We start from the raw sequence: 21,744 nt of genomic DNA, 5'->3' as shown, positions 1-21,744 counted from the left end.
CACAGCACCCTTGCAAGGCCAGCTGGACTCGAACCCCTTCCAGAAAGCAAAGTCCCTTGGCTCCTGGCTCGCGGCGGCGTCTGGGCCCGATGACCTCACTGCAACAGAAATCCCACAAATCCCGGTGGCAGGAAATGACTGGGCCGGTCACGTGACACGAGAACAACGTGACGGCTATTCCACTGCCAGCGACTGGGCGCGCAAAAAGGAAAAGTGACTTTAACAGCCGAGAACGATGCGATATTCAGATGTCAGATCAAAGACAGATGCTGCAACCGACACTCGCCCCCCTCCCCAACACCACATTAGAAAGGAGCTGCATTGTCCATTTGGTGGAGCTCGGATGTGATCGTTACGACTTTGTGTTACTCAAAAAATAAAAGCAGGTGTTATTTCGGGCAGCTGGATGTAGCGTGGCCCAAACAGAAAATTGCAAGTTTACTTTCACCCCAAAAAATATTATTTTGCATTTTCTAAATATGATTCAAATTAATCCAAGCAGAAAAGTGCATACTTAATTTTTTTCTGCAAATTTGTCTATTACAAAGCTTTAATGGCAAGTGTTTCACAGTTCTTCTCTGCAAGTTAAATTTGAGGACTTTTTCTTTGAACAGTGGCGCTGCACAAAATAAAATAAAAAAAGATGCTATATTTCTGAGCAAGCTCTTTTTAGTATTAAATGAGAATAAGTCACAGAAAAACCACAACAGTCGTGATTTTCATGTGAAAGTGACAAAGCGAAGAACTTCACAACCGTGTAAATGTGGAATATTCCATAGACCTTTGCAAAGTGACTTTCCCACCTTGGCAAACTAGTTAGAGGAGGAAATGTCTGGTTAGGTAGTCAGTCCATCGTCAGAGAAAGAAATGTCTGGTTGGGGAGTCAGTCCATCGTCAGAGGAAGAAATGTCTGGTAAGGGAGTCAGTCCATCGTCAGAGGAGGAAATCTCTGATAAGGGAGTCAGTCCATCACAGATGCAGAAGGACTTCTGTGTTGTAGGGGAGTTGGGGGTAATGGACCGGATGCAAGAGGAGGTGAACACACATGGGCCGACAGAAGTCACTCTAAGTGGGAAGGGTATGCCCAGACGTGGGTCCCGTGCTCACTACACCACTGGTTTCAAGCTAGCCTGGCTGATGATGGGTGATGCCCTGAAACCGGTTCCAGGATGCTTGTGGAGTGGATTTAACCCAGATCTCTTGACTGGCGTGAATGTTTGATTCATTCAGCATTCTGCCCATCATTTATTGCTTCAGCACTTTTTTACGCTCTAAGTTGGGATGGTTAAGCCCAGACAGGAATCCCTCGCTCGCAGTGCCACTGGATTCAAGCTAGCCGGGCCGATGAGGGGTGTTACCCCAAAACCAGTCCCAGGATGCTTGTTTCCGGTCCAGGAAGGACCTGGCTTGGCAGTTTGGCTGGATTGTTCCCACAAGGAACAGGGTCAAGACTGATTTGCATATGGCTGGGTCCAAACTGGGGTGGTATGGTGAGCAAAAGAATGATGGATTTAACCCAGATCCTTGTGTCTGGGGGTGAATGTTTGCATTGTCCAGCATTCCGTCCATCAATTGTTTCTTTTGCATACAGAAGTCTGGAGGTCAGAGGTCACACCAGCGGTGAAGAGAGTGATCTTAAGCTTAAAGAGGACATCAGCTTCGAGAACTTGTTCACTAGTCACTGGAAAGTTCTAACCTGAAGCTTGAAGAATACTTGAGTCAGGAGGGCCTTCTCTGCGGTGAGGAAAAGGTTCTGTAGTGCCAAGAAGGCTCAGGAAGGAGGTCATCCACAATGGAGACTACAAGGTGTAAAGTGTAAAGGAATCTTGAGGTATGAGGCTCCACTCAGGAGTGAGAGGATAATGCTTCGCTTCAAAGAAGCCATGAGGTAGCAGACTGCGCCTAGAGGTAAGGCGTAAATTCTTACCTTCAGTGGGGGGGACCTGAGGTGTGAGATTGCAACCACACAAGAGGGCTAACTTCTTACATTAAAAGGAGACCTAGGGCAGGAGTTTGCACCTGAAGGTAAAAATTCACAGGAGACCTGAGGAAGGATATTTATGCATTTTTTATTTCGGAGTTTTTGTATAGCGCGATTTCGACCCGAAGGTATCAGAGCGCTCTACATGAGCACCAGTTGCCTTACAGACACATTCATTTTGTTAGGCACAGGGAGATTATGTGATTTGCCCGGAATCACAGGATGTTGAGCGTCCCTGCCGAGACTCTAATCTGGTTCCCCAGCTTCGAGGTCGACCCGATTTCACCCAGAGGTGAGGGGTAAATTCTTACGTTCACCGAAGATCTGATGCAGGAGTTTGTACCTAAAGGTAAGGGGTATTTTCTTGCGTTCCCAGGAAAACTGGGGTACTATTGCACTCAGAGGGGATTTCTAACGTTAGCAGGAGATCGGAGGTAGGAGACTCAGGCCCGGTTCTAGCGGGTGGGCCGGGTGGGCCTGGCCCACCCAAACAGGAGCCTTGCCCCTCAGCAGTGAAGGCTGGAAGGCAGGCGCGCAACGCACAGGTCGTGTGTGTCAGCCCGGCCGAGACAGATTCACGGGCGCGCACACAGAGACAGTATTAGAGATTATCGCAGCCCCCCACCCGAGTACTTTACAGGTCTTTAAAGACCATTAACATGTTAATGAGGCTTTGTTTATTTTTTCACCCCTTCATCTCTGTATGGCGAGAGGTGACAAATCCTTTCTTTGACGTCGGTAACCTTTGGTAACCTTTGTCTACTGTCCTGCTGCGTTGATATTTCTTATTCTATGCAGCGCAGGAGAAAAGAAGTTTGTTTATTCTTAGTCATCTTTCCTAACCCCTGCAGTGGCTTATCACATCAGGCTGTGACACAAAGTTTGACTAATGGAGTAGGTAAGAGAACGTGTTACTACATTTTTTTCTTTTTAAAATCTGCACAGGCCCAGCAGGACACATACTTCGTGTGTGCTTCATTTAAACAATTTTTATCAATATTGTGGCCAATGCAGGACAACAGTAAGACGATACAAAATGCCCAGATAACGCTGGTGATTAATGATCCTGCTGGAGAGCAATAATTTGTCTTTAGTAGTTTTTAAATGCAGATGAACTGTATTTTATGTGGGTAGCTCAGTGGGTTACTGCCTTTGTCACAGAGATCCTTGTGTTACTTGGAGTTCAGAAGTTACAATGGTATCAGAGGACAGTGACCTATGAACTGTCATCGAAGAGCTGCCTACAAACATGAATGGTATAGTTAGAACTTCGCTTTTTTGTTTTGTGATATAGTTAGAACTTCCTCAGTCTTTCATTATTCTAATGTTGCTAAAATTAGTATGTTTGGGCAGATATACATTTTTATCAGTAAATCTGACCCCCATGGAATACTCTTTAAATCCTAAGGTTGTGTTTCCCCATACCAAACCCTTTTAAAATATACTGCCCACCAGTATGGATGACATGTGATTCATACACCTTGTAATCCTCATTTGCTTATGTAATATTCCCTATAGGTTGATTTACATACTTGTAGGATTCATTGTCTCTGTATAATGTGTGTGTGATGTAAAGTACTGACACACACTACACTGATATGAGTAGCGCTATACAACAAATGAAATGCATATGAGAGAGGGGCTACGTAAAGATGAGGGGCACTGTTGGAGGGTGGCAGTGAGGGAATGCGAGGAGGAGGTAGTGGGAGGGGCTATGGAGCGGTGAGGGCACTGGTGGAGGATGACAGTGAGGGAATCCGAGGAAGAGGTCATGGGGTGAGGGGAGCTAGGGAGAGATGAGGGGCACTGGTGGAGGGTTGTAGTGAGGGAGACAGATGGGGAGGTCATGAGGGGGAGGGGCTGCCGAGATAAGGGGTACTGGTCTTCAAGGAGGAGGTCATGAAGGGAAGGGACTATGGGGATATGAGGGACACTTGTGGTGTGAGGCAGTGAGGAAATCTGAGGAGGAGGTCAATAGGGGGGTAATGGAGGGATGAGGGGCACTGTTGGAAGGTGGTAGTAAAGGTATTTACGGAGAAAGAGGTTAATGGTGCGGCGCCAAAAAAGACTTTCGTATCAGCGCTAAAGCCGGCCCTGTCACAGCCTTTCTGTTTTTGTTTATTTAATTAGCAGTCTGGTCAAAAGGGCTACTGTGGAGCATACTTAAAGTGTGAGCTAATTATATTTACTGCTACATTCAATCTTTTAAGTTTGAAGGTGATTTTTCTAATGTTTTTACTGGGCAAAACGAAAGTGGAGACCGATGGAGCCTGATATGGGGCTGAGGCCCAAGGTCAGCTGTGAGATAAGGTATACTGGAGAGGAGTAGTGGATATTCAAGCCTGTAAGGGAGTGTGTTGCAGAGTCTGGGGTCAGGTGGAGGTAGTAATGAAGAGGGATTCTCCCTGAAGGCTCACACACAGGGAGCCCGAGAAGTGTCACTTGCCTGATCCGCCCACCTCAGAAAACTCCTCTTCCCATCAAAGGAACATTACATGGAAAAAACACTTTTTGAGAGTGATAACATTTAGAAAGAGATTTGGAAAAGAGTGTGTTTTACTGGGCCTTGCAAGACTAAGAAGAGATAAAGGAGGGCCCTGAAGCAGGCTTGCCCAGAAATATATGCGACAAATCGAGCCCCAGTGGCCCACCCAAATGCACCCTTGGCCCACCCAAATAAAAATTCCTGGAGCCGGGCCTGAGGAGACTGCACCCAGAGGTAAGGGGTACATTCTTACATTCAATGAGACGCGATAGTAGATAGCACCCAGAGCCAAGGGGTAAGTTCAAAGTTCACAGGAGACCTGAGAAAGCATTCTGCGCCCAGAGGCAAGGGGTAACTAGTTAGCTCCCAGAGTCAAGGGGTAACTAGATAACTCCCAGAAAGTAGATAGCTGGCAGAGGCATGGGGTGACTAGATAGCTCCCAGAAAGTAGATATCTCCAAGAGGCAAGGGGTAAGTAGATAGCTCCCAGGGGCAAGGGGTAAGTAGATAGCTCCCAGGGGAGAGTAGATAGCTCCCAGGGGCAAGGGGTAAGTAGATAGCTCCCAGAGGCAAGGGTAAGTAGATAGCTCCCAGAGGCAAAGGGTAAGTAGATAGCTCCCAGGGGAGAGTAGATAGCTCCCAGGGGCAAGGGGTAAGTAGATAGCTCCCAGAGGCAAGGGTAAGTAGATAGCTCCCAGAGGCAAGGGGTAAGTAGATAGCTCCCAGGGGCAAGGGGTAAGTAGATAGCTCCCAGAGGCAAGGGTAAGTAGATAGCTCCCAGAGCAAGGGGTAAGTAGATAGCTCCCAGGGGAGAGTAGATAGCTCCCAGGGGCAAGGGGCAAGTAGATAGCTCCCAGAGGCAAGGGTAAGTAGATAGCTCCCAGAGGCAAGGGGTAAGTAGATAGCTCCCAGGGGAGAGTAGATAGCTCCCAGGGGCAAAAGGTAAGTAGATAGCTCCCAGAGGCAAGGGTAAGTAGATAGCTCCCAGAGGCAAGGGGTAAGTAGATAGCTCCCAGGGGAGAGTAGATAGCTCCCAGGGGCAAGGGGTAAGTAGATAGCTCCCAGAGGCAAGGGTAAGTAGATAGCTCCCAGAGGCAAGGGGTAAGTAGATAGCAGACTGCGCCCAGAGAGGCCTGGGCTCACAGATCCAAGGCTGGGACGGTTGGAGGGCATCACCCAGGGTGTCTCTGCCCCAACTCTACCAACTTTTCAGGGGCATCGGTCTGTGGGAGAAGAGCGGCTCGGGGTTCTCGCCTCCCGTGATGCCTCAGTCTTGAGGGGCTCCCCTCCCCCTCCTGCACAGTCATCATGTATTCAGTAACTGTGCCGCAGTGCAGCTGACGTCATGTGCACGGAGGAGGTCTGTGGGGGACCACAGACCACCTTAAGATAAAATACTGCCACATCCACCTGTGCTCAGGCTTGTCATCTTTCCCGTCCGCGCGCCTCAAACCCGAACCAAACACGTGCCGGAGACTTCAGCCCAAGCGAAGGAGCCGAGGAGACAGGTGCATTCACTCTGTACAGCTGTCGGGGCCTGTGGTACACGCGGCACCGCTGACTTTACTATGTGCTGTGCATAACAAGAGTACAGATTTTCATCTGATTCTCGGTACTCCTTTTATCATCCTCAGCGGGGTGGGGGGCTCTTTTTGAGCCGCCGACATTCAAGCTTCATGAGGTGCGGTTACTTCCCAAAGTCACCGAATAAAGAACATATCACCAGGCACCGAAAGCGCAGAGGGGCCACGTCAGCGCATGAAAGCGCTATCCAAGTACCAGCAACTTGCCATCAACCAGCGACTACACACAGAGCCCGCGTTGGTAATACAGCCATTGCGACCGCAGATAAGTATGAGGAATGTATAGCGCCTTGTGTGCCAAAGTCCCAGCGCATGACCTCCGTTCCGGGGCACCGGTGCGCAGTGGCGCGTCCTGCGGCCCCGCGTCTCCGCAGTGCTGGGCGAGGACAGCCCTGGCGTCCGAGGCCGTGGCACAGAGCCAGTCTGAGCCGAGGGGACGCCGCCGCCGCCTCCCCATCGACCAGTGCCCGTAGGCTGCCAGCCAGCGCTATACTGCGGCCGACGGCTCCGGCGCGCCATGGCCGTGCCCAGGAACCCCAGATAGGCGCAGGCGCGGGTGTCTGTCTGAACCTGGGTGAGACGCTGGGACTGCCACCTCTGTAAGGCCGGTCGGGCTGGGGCTTCAGACTGGTACCTCAGGCATGCTGGGCAAGGGCGAGTCCAGACATGGCACGGCCTTTGCACAGGAAGTAGGGCTGGGGAGGGAGCATACATCCCCTGGGCTGGGCAGGGGTAAAAGGGCAGCTAGCCGGCATCGCAGTAAGGCAGGGTGGGTTGGCTCCTTAGTGTCCCACCTACGGCCTTTACAGAGGCAGAAGAGCTGGGTCCGAGGGCATCGCGCGGCGGGTGTAAAGGCAGTAGGGCTACCACACAGTGGACAGTATCGGGAGGGCACAGTCCAGCCAGCCCTTGGCCTTCCCTAAGCCTGTAGCCACGGGGTCACTGTAAGGTCAATTCATTGCCTCTACAACGCCCGGAGTGCTGAGCGGAGTCCGGAAAGGCCGGTGCACCAGAAGCAGCTGCTTGGACGGGAAAGAGTGCAGCCAATCCGGAGCTAGAAAGGCTTCACGGGACCGGGGCCACACACGAACCTGCCAGGGGCAATGAAATGCCTGTAGGGCCGGAGGAAAGTCTGTACATCCAGCGCCTTAGTAAACTTCGGAATGCTGGGGCAGGCTCCAGAAAGCCCAGCGCCGCTTCAAGACTGGTTGATCTTGGGCAGAAGGAACGGGGCAATCCAGTGGCACTTAAATACCGGCAAGGGCTGGAGAACAGAGTAGATGCAGTGACACCATAGAGGCGGGTGCTTCTATGTGGAAGTGGGGCCGGTTCAGAGTCCAGCCAGGCCAGAATCACTGAAAGTCTCGTAGAGATACCGTACAATAACAGCCCGGCCTGTCCCCGAAACGATCCATTGCGCGCCCATCACACACCGGTGCCTGAATTCAATGTGAGTCCATGCGGATACTGACGACGCAGACTGATACGTCATCAGAGAGAGTGTCCCCCAGCAGGCACTGGGCTGAATACGTCATCAGAGAGAGTGTCCCTCAGCAGGCACTAGGCTGAATACGTCATCAAAGAGTGTCCCTTAGCAGGCACTGGGCTTGGTTGTTTCTTCAGAGATATTGTTGAACAGAATAAAATGTGGTCGTAGCCATTGTCAAGTTTTTCCCTCTCAAGCAAGCTTTTAAAGGTGCGCCCTCTCAGCCTAGTTCAGAAGGGCCAGCTTAAAAGAAGGGGCTCAGGTCTTCCATCTTCCACCTAAGCAGGCGTTGGAGCTTACTTGCCCCCTTTCTTTAGAGTCGTTTGGGGATCCACCTCAAGCAGAGCAAACAGCCTCCTTTCTCTATGATTTGAAATGTTTGTTAGATAGGGCTGGACAACGGGAGAGGGGTCAAAGAGGCCGGCTTGTCCTATTGGCCGAAAGGACTTGAGAGCTTTTAGTTTCCTATTTTCAGAGTGATCATTTTTTTGTCTTTTTGATTGCATTGCTCATCTGTTTTGACTGAATTGTGAGCATTGTGTGATATAAAGCTTGTGTCCTCCTTGTCTATTTAAGTCATCAAGGTGGAGGTAGGCTGCCATATGCCAGTTTTCACAGACTTTCATGCGAAACAAATGTGGACTTTACTTTACTTTACTTTTTTCACAGACTTTCATGCGAAACAGATGTTCCTCAGTGTGGCCACTTGCCAAGGTTTGCGGAGGTCAGAAGCACAATGCAAAGTGCGAGGCTAGACGAGCACGCACTTAGGGCCCGGCCCCCCGGCCCACGCGACACCATTGGCAGTGTAGGGGAGGCCGGCCGCCCTGGGGAAGGATTTCCGGTCGGAGCGGTGACGTGTGTCCGGTGGGGGCGTGGGGGCAGAGGCCGTGACCTATTTAGGTCAGGGTCACAAGGAACTCGGCCTCTTCCTTCGCCCGCACTGGACCGGTTCTCGCGCTGCTCGTCTTCTATCCCTCGCCCTCGCCTGAAATAGAGAGTAATTGTAACTCCCACCCACCCGTCCCTTTAAGGCAATAGTTCGAAGGGGTGTGTTGCGGAGAAGAGACATTGGACCATTGAAAGAGACTTACAAAATGGATGGGAGTCCGCCTTGCGAACTCCCTAGGCCAGCACTGAGGGGAGAGAAGGTAAGCTCTCCGCAGGTGGATGGAGGCCACCAGCTGGGGAGGCTAGGGCGTCAGGTACGAGCCTCCAGGCAGCCTGGTGGACGAGAGGTGGGGCCCTGGAAATGGCGGACAAGGACCCGAGGGCTGGGGCCCATCGCTCAGGGGCGCAGGTGGGTTGCACCTTGCGTGGGCATCTCAACCTGGGGAGATGCAAACCAGAGGGACCCTTGGTGCTGGGGAAAAGGAAGAATATCTTACAGTTTTATGCACAGTGAATAATAACTAATGTAATTTGATAATTTGCCTCAATAATAAGTAATGTTTTATAGATGTGTTTTTAATAACTATGTTTGTCATGTTTATGAGTGTTGTCATTAAACATGGCCTTTTTACACCCACCGTATCTCAAAGTCCTTGTTAATTGGTGGGATGGGCGGGCGTGGAGCATGCTGGGGGATCCGGGTCCTAAGACCCATACTTACCAAGGCTTAACACAGGTGTTTGCTTGAAACACGGGTGTGCTAAGCAAACAAAAAGTATTACAAATGATGGCGTAGCGCAAGTGCAGCACTGAGCAGCATTGCGCCACATAGTGTGAAACCCTGATGAGCTATGCAAAAATGAGTGTAACCGGGCAGGAACAGCGCAAACACTCGTCGGAGTCCACGAAACGTAATTTCCATTAAAGTCACGGAAAGATGCATGACCTTGCTTTGCCTGGAATCATAGCATCATATAAACATAGGAGCAAACAATGAGCGAAGAAAAACATGCTTGATATTTCCTCATGTAATGTAATCTTCACAAAATTACACACATATGTCATGCGATTTATCCTTGGCCGATTGCTCACATATGGAGATTTCTATTGGAAGATGTGCAAAACTCACGCACAAGCCACTTAGTCGGCTTTGCACTGGAGAGCAACGTCATATTGTGCCAATGTTATGCACACAACATATTTTAAGTGTAATTGTAGACAATTATATCTTTGGCACACATCACATAGTAAATAAGGCCGTTAATACAATGCAACCCTTAAATTTCCATATAGCATTGCACTGCACGATTTTATGTAAATGTAGACCTTAGTCGAGGGCTACTGGAATCATGCAATTTTTTTTAGGTTGCTGTGTTTTCTGCAAAATTGTGGATTTTCCACATTTGCCACATAATCTATCATCTGCTGCATAATCTGAAGATTTTTAGCAAAAAAAATGTTCTAACTCAAACAGATCAAAAGTTACTAAAACACATTGAAATTTGTTGCCACGCAGTGGAAGGTCCTTTGCAAAGATTTGAGTGGCCACCTCTTTGTTTCTTATTGCAGTATTTGGGTGTTAAATTGATACTAATGGGGTGAAACCTTTGTGCAGGCAGTGCTAATGTGTAAAAAGTACAAAATAATGAAGTAATACTATCACAAAATGTGCTGTGTAGGAAGGTGGTTATCTGAGTATATGGTTACCCCAACTTTTTGCCTTGTGTTTTGCTGGTTTTCGACTTAGCCATGGGCCCTGAATATCAGGATCCCAGGCCAACTATCTGCTCTCTCTTTAAAATGGACTCTGTGTACTTTAGGTACATACCAAATTGGATATTGGGTCACCTCTATGAGCCCCTGTATAGTGTACCATGGGTACCCAGGGCATAGGTGCATCCAAGGCCTACCAGGGGCTGAAGCATGTATTATGCCACCCCTGGCTGGCCATCCAAACTGACACCACAGGCTGATCACTCAGCTTGGGTAAGGTGGTGTAATCACCCCTTACTTAGATATAATATGTCTATATCTACCTTATATATAGACACATATGCACCTATAAGTCACTCCTATGGTAGGCCTCGACAATCCTGGAGGCAGAGTGCCTGGTTTTATGTGAGAGGGTGCCCTAGCATGAGCTGAGCCCCTCTACAGCTTGCGGAACCATGTCCTTATAGCTGTTCTATGATATAGCCATACCATATACTCTTAAGCGCATTATAATCCTTGCGTTTAAATGCTAACTTTGGTTTGGCTTTATCAAAACATGTCGTGTAAGGTGTCAAACGCTTTGGAATACTATCCCCCCGCCAATTTTGGCGGCGGGGGTAGCATTCCACCCTTCTAGAGGGAGAAGACATGTTGGTTACTGCTTTACCCGGTTAAAGTTAAACAGAGCCTCAGCATCACAAAATGGATGCTGCTGCCACAGACACAAGTCTGACCTCCTGCTGCTGGATGAAACTCCGGCAGGGGAGGCCTGGACAATAGGTTTCCAGCCTTGGGAGGTGCTAGCACCTCCCCAGACAGGCTTTTAGTGTATTGGGGCAGGGAGGGCTGCAAAATGAGACACTGCCTGGGGCACTCAAGGTGCTCCAAGGATAGCCCGGTTCAAACCAGTTCTGGGGCACTCCAGCCCCAGCTCTGGCGCGAAACTGGACAAAGAGAAAGGGATGTAACCACCCCCTTCTCAATGTCCACCCATAGGAGGGACCTAGCAGGTAATCCAGCCCCTTAGTTTGGTATTAAGTTAGGAGCTGTGTCTAGAGACATCAGATTACCCTGGAAAGAAACTACGAAATGAAACTCTTGGACTTCGACATTCTATGCTTACTAGAAGACTGAAGAAGATCTCCCTTGTGGTCCTGGAGTGACCACCCTGTTCAAACAGGCACCACCAGTAACTTGCCGGTTTGCTTTGTCGACGCTCCCGATGGAACCCGGCGACTCAGCTACTCAGGACAGGACTTCCGGATTTCTTGGACTCTGACCCACATCCACAGCAAAGCTGAGACCCGTGGCGGACACGAGAGATGTGGGACCAGACTCCCTGGACATCCTACAAATTGCTAACTGCATCGACTCCTGAGGTAACTTGCAGTTTTTGTGCATTGGGGCACGAGAAGCCTAAGACCCGAGCAACATCTGCACCAGAGCTCAGCCCTCCACACTCCACGAGTGCCGCGTGGAGCCCGCTCCTGCATTTCAGCTCGACGCGTCTTCCCGGTTGTTAGCCCGTTGGCTAGGGAGCCCCCTGAAGACGATCCTTTTAATTTTCAATGCTTGCCTGGTTGCTCTGGGCTTGCTCCAGCTTCCTTCCAAAAGAGAAGCTCCTCAGACCTTGCTGGTCTGAATTGAAGCGAATCTTCACTTCCTGCGTGGGTTGCGGTTACCTAGGCTTGTTGGGTCCAATCCGGATACCGACACCGCAGTCAACTAGAGCCTTTGTGGGACAGCTCGACTCCAGCTCCTGGTCGTCGTCGACACCTCCTGGTCCTCGTGGCTGTAGAGACAAGCTTCACCTCTTCACCTGTTTGCATCGCGACATCACCTGGTTCCATCCTGGTCACTGGCTAGTGACCCAGACTCTGTCCCCTCTGCTTTCAGGTTCTTCAGCTCCTTGATCCACCCTTGGATCCACCCGGACACTCTTCCTTCGGCCGCCTGCAGCACTTCTTTTGCAGGTCTCCATTGAAAGCATCGACGAAACCCGACACGAAAAGACACCTATGCACCCGACTTCCCTGGGTGAGGTAATTCGAGTACTCCGGTACTCCCATGGGTATTGACTATCCAAGTGTCCTAGTTTAAAGGGGTTTCACCGTAGTCCACCCGGAAGTGTCCCTAATCAGTAACTTTGTGACTTCATCGTTCTCCATTGTAAGTCAATGGTAGCTTGCGTCTGTGTTCCCACACTGCACGCGTCTCCCGTGGGTCTCCTACTTCCAAACCTTTGGTCCTGTACTGTAGCCCCAGCGATTCCCTAGGCCCTAGGCCTATTCACCTTTCCTGAAGTGGCTCTTATACCACTTACTTAGTATATGGTTTGTGAGGCCCCTAGGGCAGAATTGTATTTGTGCAACTTATAGTATGCTTAATGAGTAACTTGTAACGTATCTCAAACTCTGACCTTATAAAGAGTGCAGAGGGGTTGTGTTAGTAATAAATACATATTTGTTTGATATATACCTTGTGTGGTGTCCTTTCATTTGGCATTCAAGGGATTGCATATGGTAAAACAGCTGGCTTCACATGCTCTCTGAAGTTTTAGCCTAAGACTGCTTGTCCATGCTACCACTAGGATAGCTGGTCTATAAGGTTGACTTTACAACCATCACCATAAGGGTAGTTTAGACTGGTGCAAGGTGCCCACTAGAATAGTGGACAACATATGCCAGGCTAACTTCTCACATGCTGCATTACGTCTCATAATTTGCCTTTTCTTGTTGTATAATTTAGTTCACCCTGCGACACAATTTGGTCCTCCCCTGCCGCATTAAATCCAGTGGCCCTGCCTAAGTCCTTCTGTTTCTCTGATTGGAAATCAGGGTACCATGGTTGTACTCACTGCTTTGTTAATTTCAGCCCCATAACGTAGCAGGCCCCCCTCCAGGTTTTGGAGGTTCTCAATGTAAATACATTTGTATTAGGCTTGGACCGAGTTCCACAACATGGACCTCCCCAAAGTGACCAAAAAACTCTGCCGCGCTACGTGGAAGTCTGCATGCGGTGGAATGCATTAGGTCGCTCTGTTCGTGCTTTTGCGCAGGGTGTTTGTTCCACGTTGGAAAATCAATGTAAACGGCACCATGCGCAGCTCAAGAGGGCGCTATGTTTTTCTGCGGCTCGAGTAGAATTTCTGCGGCTCGAGTAGAATTTCTGCAGCTCGCGTAGAAATTCCACTCGAGCGGCAGCTTCCTCAGTGCCAATGGAAGGGATCTCAACAAGAGCTGTAGCTCTAACTAGGACCACCCGCATTGAGAAATCTCACTGGGAGGTGGTCTGGAGTAAGATTTTCCTCGCTCGCCAACTTAACATGCGTGAGCGAGGTAAAAAGCTTTTGTTTTAATGGCAGTTCTGAGCAGCAGAAACCAACGATAGGCTACAATACTTAAAGGTGCTGTACACTAAGCAGGAGCAGTACTTTTCGGAAGCAGCAAATGATGGACGGATGGCTGGATGAATCAAACTTTCACCCCCAGTCAAGAGATCTTGGTTAAATTCACTCACTACACCACCCTAGTCTAGAGAGATCTCTCATTCAGCATTCCGTCCATCATTTGCTGCTGCAGCACTTTTTGCCCTAAGTGGGAAGGGTTTGCCCAGACGTGGGTCCCTTACTCGCTGGATGCTTGTTTCTAGTTCAGAGATGACCCAGCTTGGCCGTTCAGGCTGGATTGTTCCCATGAGGAACAGGGTCAAGACTAATTTGCATATGACTAAGTCGAAGCGGGGATGGCGTAGTGAGCAAAAGAACGATGGAATTAACCCAGATCTCTTGACTGGGGGTGTCCATCATTTGTTGCTGCAGCACTATACCTTAATCTGGCCATGCACCTGCTCAAGAGCACACATGATGTCAAGAGACGTGTCAGCGAGATTTGTAGTGTATTCAAGGACCAAAGCACCTAGAAGCAGTCTATGCACTGGCTGTTCCGATGATGTCAACACCAAGTGCCTATAGCTTATTCTGGCCAGGCACCCGCCTAAAGGAAGTGCTTAATTTGAGCCTGTGGTATCCGGTGCTCACCACCGGTATTTAATTCTCAACACCGGCTCTTATGGCAGTCTGCGGCATGGTGGTGCTGTTGGCTTATTTTGAGTTGAGCACAACCACAGTTGTTTAATCTTTCAATGTACTTGAATAACTGCCGCCTACACCATTCTTATAACTTTGGGGGCCTGGAGTAGTCTACATTGTCACACTTGTAGGAGTGTAGTGGTCAGTAGTTGTTTTGGTATTGTCATTGGCAGCACTGGCAGGGGCAATGGGTGGGGAAAGTTGCAGTGGCCCCTCGAGATTGGCCCTGGCACTTACCTTTTCTTTTTTTACAAATTAAGCGCTGCCTAAGGGCACACATGTTGCCAACAGAAGTGTCTGCTGAATTCTTACTGTGTCCAATGCCCAAAGCACCTGGAAGAGGACTACCTTGCTAGTATGCACTGGCTGCTCTGATGATGTCTACACCACGCGCACTTGACTTAATCCAACCAAGTACTTGCCCAAGATCACACGTGATGTCAACAGTAAGTGTGAGTGGAATTCTTAGTGTGTCCAAGGCCCAAAACTCCAAGAGGCGCAGACTACCTGTTGCCCATGGCAGACAAGGCCCCCGTGGGATCCCCTTCCCCTTCCCGGGCTGGCAGGCTTTCTCTTCAAATTGCTGCATCCGGGCACTTTCTCACCCCACCCCAAAAACTCCCCGATGCAGAGTCAGAACAGATCACAGCATCTTCCATACCACCCGGGGATGGAGTGCAGTGAGTGAACCCTGGCACAGCCTCCCACCAGGTATCCTGGCTCCCTCCCCGCCCCCAGCCCGTCTCTCTCGCGCTCTCCCCGCGCTCCCGCCTCTCCTCCCCCTCACACTTCCACAGGACACACTGTACTAGCAAAATCCCCCAGAGTCCAGACCTTAAAGAGAGGCTGCTCCGGCGGCTGCTGGGAAATTTGTGCTGACACCGGAAAAAAGACGAGGAAAAAAAACAGTCTTCGAAATGCTCTGAGCTCAGCGGGAAGGGGGCGGCTCTGCAGACATGCGCCAGACGGGGAGAGCGGGGAGAAAACGGACGCTGAATGCTAACGAGGCCTGTCCCGGGCACGGAGCGCAGGCCCCACGCCTCAGCAAACGGGCCCGCCTCGGGGTTCAGGCGCAGCCGGGCTGCCACGGGCCTACCTCACACTGCCAGCCACACGCGGCCCTCTGCCTACACTGTGCCTACCTCAAACCGCAGCCCTCGAGCAAACGGGCATACCTCATACTGCCAGCCACACACAGCCATCTGCCTACACTGTGCCTACCTCATACCGCAGCCCTCCAGCAAATGGGCCTACCTCATACTGCCAGCCACACGCGGCCCTCTGCCTACACTCTGCCTACCTCAAACCGCAGCCCTCCAGGAAATGGGCCTACCTCATACTGCCAGCCACACGCGGCCATCTGCCTACACTGTGCCTACCTCAAACTGCAGCCCTCAAGCAAACGGGCCTACCTCACACTGCCAGCCACACGCGGCCCTCTGCCTACACTGTGCCTACCTCATACCGCAGCCCTCCAGCAAATGGGCCTACCTCATACTGCCAGCCACACGCGGCCCTCTGCCTACACTCTGCCTACCTCAAACCGCAGCCCTCCAGGAAATGGGCCTACCTCATACTGCCAGCCACACGCGGCCATCTGCCTACACTGTGCCTACCTCAAACTGCAGCCCTCGAGTAAAACGGGCCTACCTCATACTGCCAGCCACACACAGCCATCTGCCTACACTGTGCCTACCTCAAACCGCAACCCTCCAGCAAATGGGCCTACCACACACTGCCACCCACACGCGGCCCTCTGCCTACACTGTGCCTACCTCAAACCGCAGCCCTCCAGCAAACGGGCCTACCTCATACTGCCAGCCACACACAGCCATCTGCCTAGCAATGCACTCTGCCTACCTCAAACCACAGCCCTCCAGCAAACGGGCCTACCTCATACTGCCAGCCACACATGGGCCTTGCGGTGCCTACCTCAAACTGCAGCCCTCGAGCAAACGGGCCTACCTCATACTGCCAGCCATACACAGGCCTTGCTGTGCCTACCTCAAACTGCAGCCCTCGCCTTGAGCAAACAGCCTAACTCAAACCACAGCTCGCGAGCAGACTGTGCCTTCCTCATACTGCCTGCCACACACAGCCCTCTGCCTACCAACACACTGTGCCTACCCCAAACCACAGCCCGCGAGCTAACTGTGTCTACTTCAAACCACAGCCCACAAGCAAACTACCTACTTCAAACCACAGCCCACGAGCAAACTACCTACATCAAACTACAGCCCTCGAGCAAACAGTGCCTGCCTCAAACCACAACCCTCTAGCAAAAGGTACCTACCTCAAACCACAGCCACAGAGCAAAAGGTACCTACCTCAAACCACAGCCATAGAGCAAAAGGTACCTACCCCAAACCACAGCCCACAAGCGAACTGCACCTACTCAAACCACAGCCCTTCGACAACTATGCCTACCTCATACTGCAGCCCTCCAATGAACAGGCCTGCCTCTGAGTCATCCATACACAGCCCTCTGCCTACCGACACACTGTTCCTACCTCAAATCACAGCCCTCGAGCAAACTGTGCCTAACTCATACTGCGGCCCTTTAATGAAAAGTCAGCCACAAACATCCCTCTACCGACCACAGACTACAGCCCTCAAGCAAACTACCTGCCTCAAACCGTAGCACTGCAACAAACTGGGCCTGCCTTAGATTGCAGACACAACCCTCTAAAACATGTAGAGGACTCAAACTATATCCACAGCTCACTGTCCTACACCAAAGTCCAGAAGGCACAGCCCTCAACAAACTCTTCCTGCCTCAAACCACAACTGCAACAAATGGATCAAACCACCGCCTTCCAAACAACTGGTCCTAACTTAGACTTCAGCCCTCCAACTAACTGCGGCTCCCTCAAATTACAGCCCTCCAACAAGCCACATCTGTCTCGATCTACTGCCCCGCCATCTACCAGCCTGCTCCTGGCTGCAACTGCATCCCTCCAAACATCTGACTGCCTCACATTCCAGGCGCAGGCATCCCACAAACCAGTCTACATCAAACTAAAGTCCATACTAAACCGACCTGCCTCAGCCCAGACCCAACCCTATCAAATATCTTATTTCCAAACACAAACTTTAAACCTCCAACAAGCAGTTTCTCCAACACACTGCTCTGCCTCAAACTACAGCCCTCAAACTATCCTACCTCACTCCTCAGGCCCAACAAACCTATCCGGACCTAACGAAGAGGCCGAACTTCAATTACAGTGAATAGAACTTGAATGTGATCATCTGCCTCAAAAGCACCACTATTTGAGTCTGGCTACCCTTTCAATTCCAACATAGCCATTTACCATGGCAAACATAATGTTATCATCTTTAGCACACCCGCTTCTGGCATTGGAGGTATGGGTGGGCTTTCAAACAGATTCATTGACGGGACTGATGATGGTCGATTGTGACTGTGTTCGTACAGAGGGGATTGGTCGGCTCAACCTACTTGATCGATCATTTGTAGCACTAACCAGTATGAAATTGATGAGCATTGGCACCATTCTGAAGGTGTTGTAAGCTTTCCTTTTAGCAAGCACCAGCAAAAATCTGAAGTTTTCTGTACCAGTCGCCACTGAGATTAGAGACTCATCAAAGCTTATGATTCTCAATAAGCAAGAAGAAGTCGCAAAACGTCACACCAGAATAGTACATTTTGAATTGGCTAGGCTTTCTGCACATAGTAAAGATGACACTATGACAACGGTTGGCCGTAGACCACTTCTCGCACAATAAAAAGGACACACAGGAAGGGGAGGGGGAGGGCACATAGAGACAAAATATTTCTTCAATTCTACTAATTTCTGACTCTGAAGTTTCTAAATGTTCATTTAACCCATGCAGGAACTTTGCGATACTGAAGTCGGTAGTCTGAGGCCAATGATTCTGGACTTCAGTTGTCCTGTGCGGGTGGGCCCAAAGTCTATCGGGGAATACCCGGCACTCCAGAATTCTAATCAACTGAAATCATGTTGATCAGGCAGGTCTGAATAAATGCAATTAAGATACATATAATAAGAAACCGCACACCAAGACACTAAATTGTGCTTTATGCAAAGTTTTCAAATTTGCCAGACGTCGACTGTTTGCGGTCTTTGATACTATTGCCAAACTCAGCATAAATCAACGTTTCTATAACTCTTTGCCTGGGAGATCAACTCCCTTAGCTTCTAGATTACTTACAAAGGTAAATGAACTCACCGAGTTATCTTACCCGCACTTGCCCAACTGACCGGTGTACTATATGCATGTACAATTTCTCTTAAAACTTCTTTAATGATAACAAGCTTTTCAGGTTACAAGTGCCTCTTTTCTCACAGTCTACACACCTCTGAGCAGGGCTGCAATGGCTACTTTACCCCTATGGTTTTCTTCCCGGCTTGGGTGGGATCCTTTCAGAGCAGAATGTGCTACCACCATCCATCCCAGAAAGTGCGTGTGACCCCATTCTGATCGTGGCCTCCTCGAACATTAATGCCATGAATCACAGCATTCTTCTCAGCAGATGTTCAAAACAGATTCAGAAGGGTCGGATCCAGGCCATTATTCAAGGATATCCACTTAATATATATACATACAATTAATCTAAATGGATCTAATTAACACAGCCCAGAGCTATCCAGAAAATCTACAATCGTTGACAATACTTCCCAGCTCCTAGGGTGCACACTATTCGTTTACAAAAAATAATTCTATCACATTTTCATTAACTTTAATCACAATTGTCAATTTTGTGATTAATTCAACCTCAGCAATACACTCCATAATGTTTTCTAAATCCTTATGTTGTTTAATACATATTCAATTAATGCTGTATGTGTTTCGGCATTCTACGTGATGCCTTCATCAGGAGATAATTTATGTTAACAGAGAGACCTTCGAGAAACAGAAACAATTTTGTAGTTGTATATTAATTCTTGAGTACATCCTGTAACAGTCCCCAATCATATCCTCTAAACTTCATGCCACTAAAATCCCTTCATTTACTTCAATCTTTATTTGAGTTCATTCTCCAATCGTCATTGCCGTGTGTCCGAGTGTCTGTCCGTCTAGACAGACTGAAGCCACACCATTTTTAGCATTGTTGAGCTCTTACCAGTTTGAGTCAGATCAGCTGTCTCAGCTGTCTATTTGAGAGACACAGAGATATATCTGTCTCTAAGAGACAGTTCCATGTTAGTGATGAAATTGGCTTTCTATTGATAAAGATGTAGACCCCTGCCATTGGCTGAGCTGCTCTCTCTCTCTCTCAGATAGTGACTGTTTGTTGGATAGAGCAGACCCCCCACCAACAGCAGGCCTGCCGTCTCTATGGTGCAAGTGACTGTCTCTTGGACACAGCTGCCACCTCTCTGAAGAGAGTGGCTCGACTCTTGGACAACCACCTTCTCACCTCATCAGGTGGCCTGCTGTCTCCAGTGAGAATGACTGTATTTTGACCCCTTAACCCCCTCCCCTGAATACGCTCTCTCTCTCTCTCTCTCTCTCGCTCTCTCTCTTTCCCTTTCTGTCTTTCTTTCTCTCTCTCTTTCTCGCTTTCTTTCTCACTTTCTCTTTCTCTTTCTCTCTCTCTCTTTTTCTCTTTCTTTCCCTCTCTCTTTCTCTCTTTCTCTTACTTTCTCTTTCTCTCTCATTCTTTCTCTCTCTCTCAGAGACTAGCTGGCTGGCTCTCCAAAAGAGTTCGCCCACCCCCTCTGCTATCAGCTGGTCTGTTCTCTCTCTTCTATGTGACCGTCCCTCGAGCACAGACAGCCCTCCCCGCGCCCCCTCCCTCCAGCAGCCGCTCTGTTCTTCTCCAGTGACAGGCCGGCGCTTCTTATCAGCCGAGTGTTTCCAGGCGCTGTTGATGCCGGGAGACGCCCGAGACCCAGACTCGGTCACGGTCAACAGGCCCGAGGTCACACGGCTCAAGGTCAGCAGGGCCGGGATTTGAGGTGGGGCTGGTGGGGTCTTTACTCTCACAGCCCCTGGACGTGACCGGGATGGGGGAGGGGGTTGGGTTCAAGAATCTGGCAGTGAAAATGGACGGGGGTTGGCCAGTGTCGGAGCCCCTATCTCCCAACCCGGCTCCCTCTGGCCCCCAACCGCAACGCACCCACCCCTTATTTACCAACTCCAATTGCACCAGTTCTGGGGTGAATCTTGGCGATTCCCACCCCCCCACCCCTCATGAGCGACACTGTCTCTAGTTCTACCTCTGACCGGCCCTCTCTTTACTCCCACCCTTCTACAACCCTTAACGACCCCCCTCTGAAGCTACCCGAGGCGGCGGTCTTCTGTTAGCGACCCCCCTTTACCACAGCTACACACCTTGTATCTTTCTTCCAGACCAGGCTGAAAACCCCCCAGGGGCTGACCACCGAGGACCAAAGAAGGAGCAGCGCCAGACCAGGGGACCCCCCAATCAACGGCGGGCACAGAGAGGGTCTTATGACGAAAAGCGTGAACACGCAACACAGTGGAATCCGGTGACCAGGTCCTTACATACATGTCAACCTATAAGACCAGATGTAAGACACATATCAAACTAAGAGACCAGAGGTAAAACACATATCACACTCGGAGACCAGCCGTACAACACATCCCAACCTAAGTAACTCGCCACACAACACGTCAACTCAAGAGACAAGCTGTACAACACAAGTCAACTTAAGAGACCATCCATAAATACATATCAACCCAAGAGGATTGCCACACAATACGTCAACTTAAGAAACCAGCCGTACAACACATCCCAACCTAAGAAACTCTACACACAACACGTCAGCTCAAGAGATCAGCCGTACAACATATCAACCCAAGAGAACAGCCGTACAACACATCAACCCAAGAGAACAGCCGTACAACACATGAACCCAAGAGAACAGCCGTACAACACATCAACTCAAGAGACCAGCCGTACAACACATCCTAACCTAAGAAACTCGACACACAACACGTCAGCTCAAGAGATCAGCCGTACAACACATCAACCCAAGAGAACAGCCGTACAACACATCAACCCAAGAGAACAGCCGTACAACACATCAACCCAAGAGAACAGCCGTACAACACATCAACCCAAGAGAACAGCCGTACAACACATCAACCCAAGAGAACAGCCGTACAACACATCAACTCAAGAGACCAGCCGTACAACACATCCTAACTTAAGAAACTCGACACACAACACGTCAGCTCAAGAGATCTGCCGTACAACACATCAACCCAAGAGAACAGCCGTACAACACATCAACCCAAGAGAACAGCCGTACAACACATCAACCCAAGAAAACAGCCGTACAACACATCAAGCCAAGAGAACAGCCGTACAACACATCAACTCAAGAGACCAGCCGTACAACACATCCCAACCTAAGAAACTCGCCACACAACACATGTTAGCTCAAGAGATCAGCCGTACAACACATCAACCCAAGAGAACAGCCGTACAACACATCAACCCAAGAGAACAGCCGTACAACACATCAACTCAAGAGACCAGCCGTACAACACATCCCAACCTAA

General features: G+C 49.8%; 1 protein-coding gene and 1 long non-coding RNA gene across 6 annotated transcripts in view; one reads left to right on the top strand and one right to left on the bottom strand.

Moving 5' to 3' along the window:
* The window catches only part of NFIC (nuclear factor I C), a 322,708-nt gene that overhangs the window by 209,890 nt on the left and 91,074 nt on the right, over positions 1-21,744 (bottom strand). The window contains exon 3 of one of the 5 annotated variants that reach the window (XR_013603639.1): positions 19,766-21,740. The exons of the other annotated variants lie outside the window; for them this stretch is intronic. The gene's annotated coding sequence lies outside the window, so the exon portion shown is untranslated. Of the gene's footprint in view, positions 1-19,765; positions 21,741-21,744 lie in introns of those variants that run through there. 5 annotated transcript variants of the gene reach the window in all.
* Positions 1-21,744, top strand: part of LOC144798776 (uncharacterized) — a 127,977-nt gene that overhangs the window by 86,356 nt on the left and 19,877 nt on the right. The gene's annotated exons all lie outside the window — the stretch shown is intronic.

The sequence above is a fragment of the Lissotriton helveticus genome, chromosome 12 (assembly GCF_964261635.1).
Source record: "Lissotriton helveticus chromosome 12, aLisHel1.1, whole genome shotgun sequence".
NCBI lineage: Eukaryota > Metazoa > Chordata > Amphibia > Caudata > Salamandridae > Lissotriton > Lissotriton helveticus.
The sequence above is the reverse complement of the archived record's forward strand: the minus strand, read 5'-3'. Positions and strand labels throughout refer to the sequence as shown.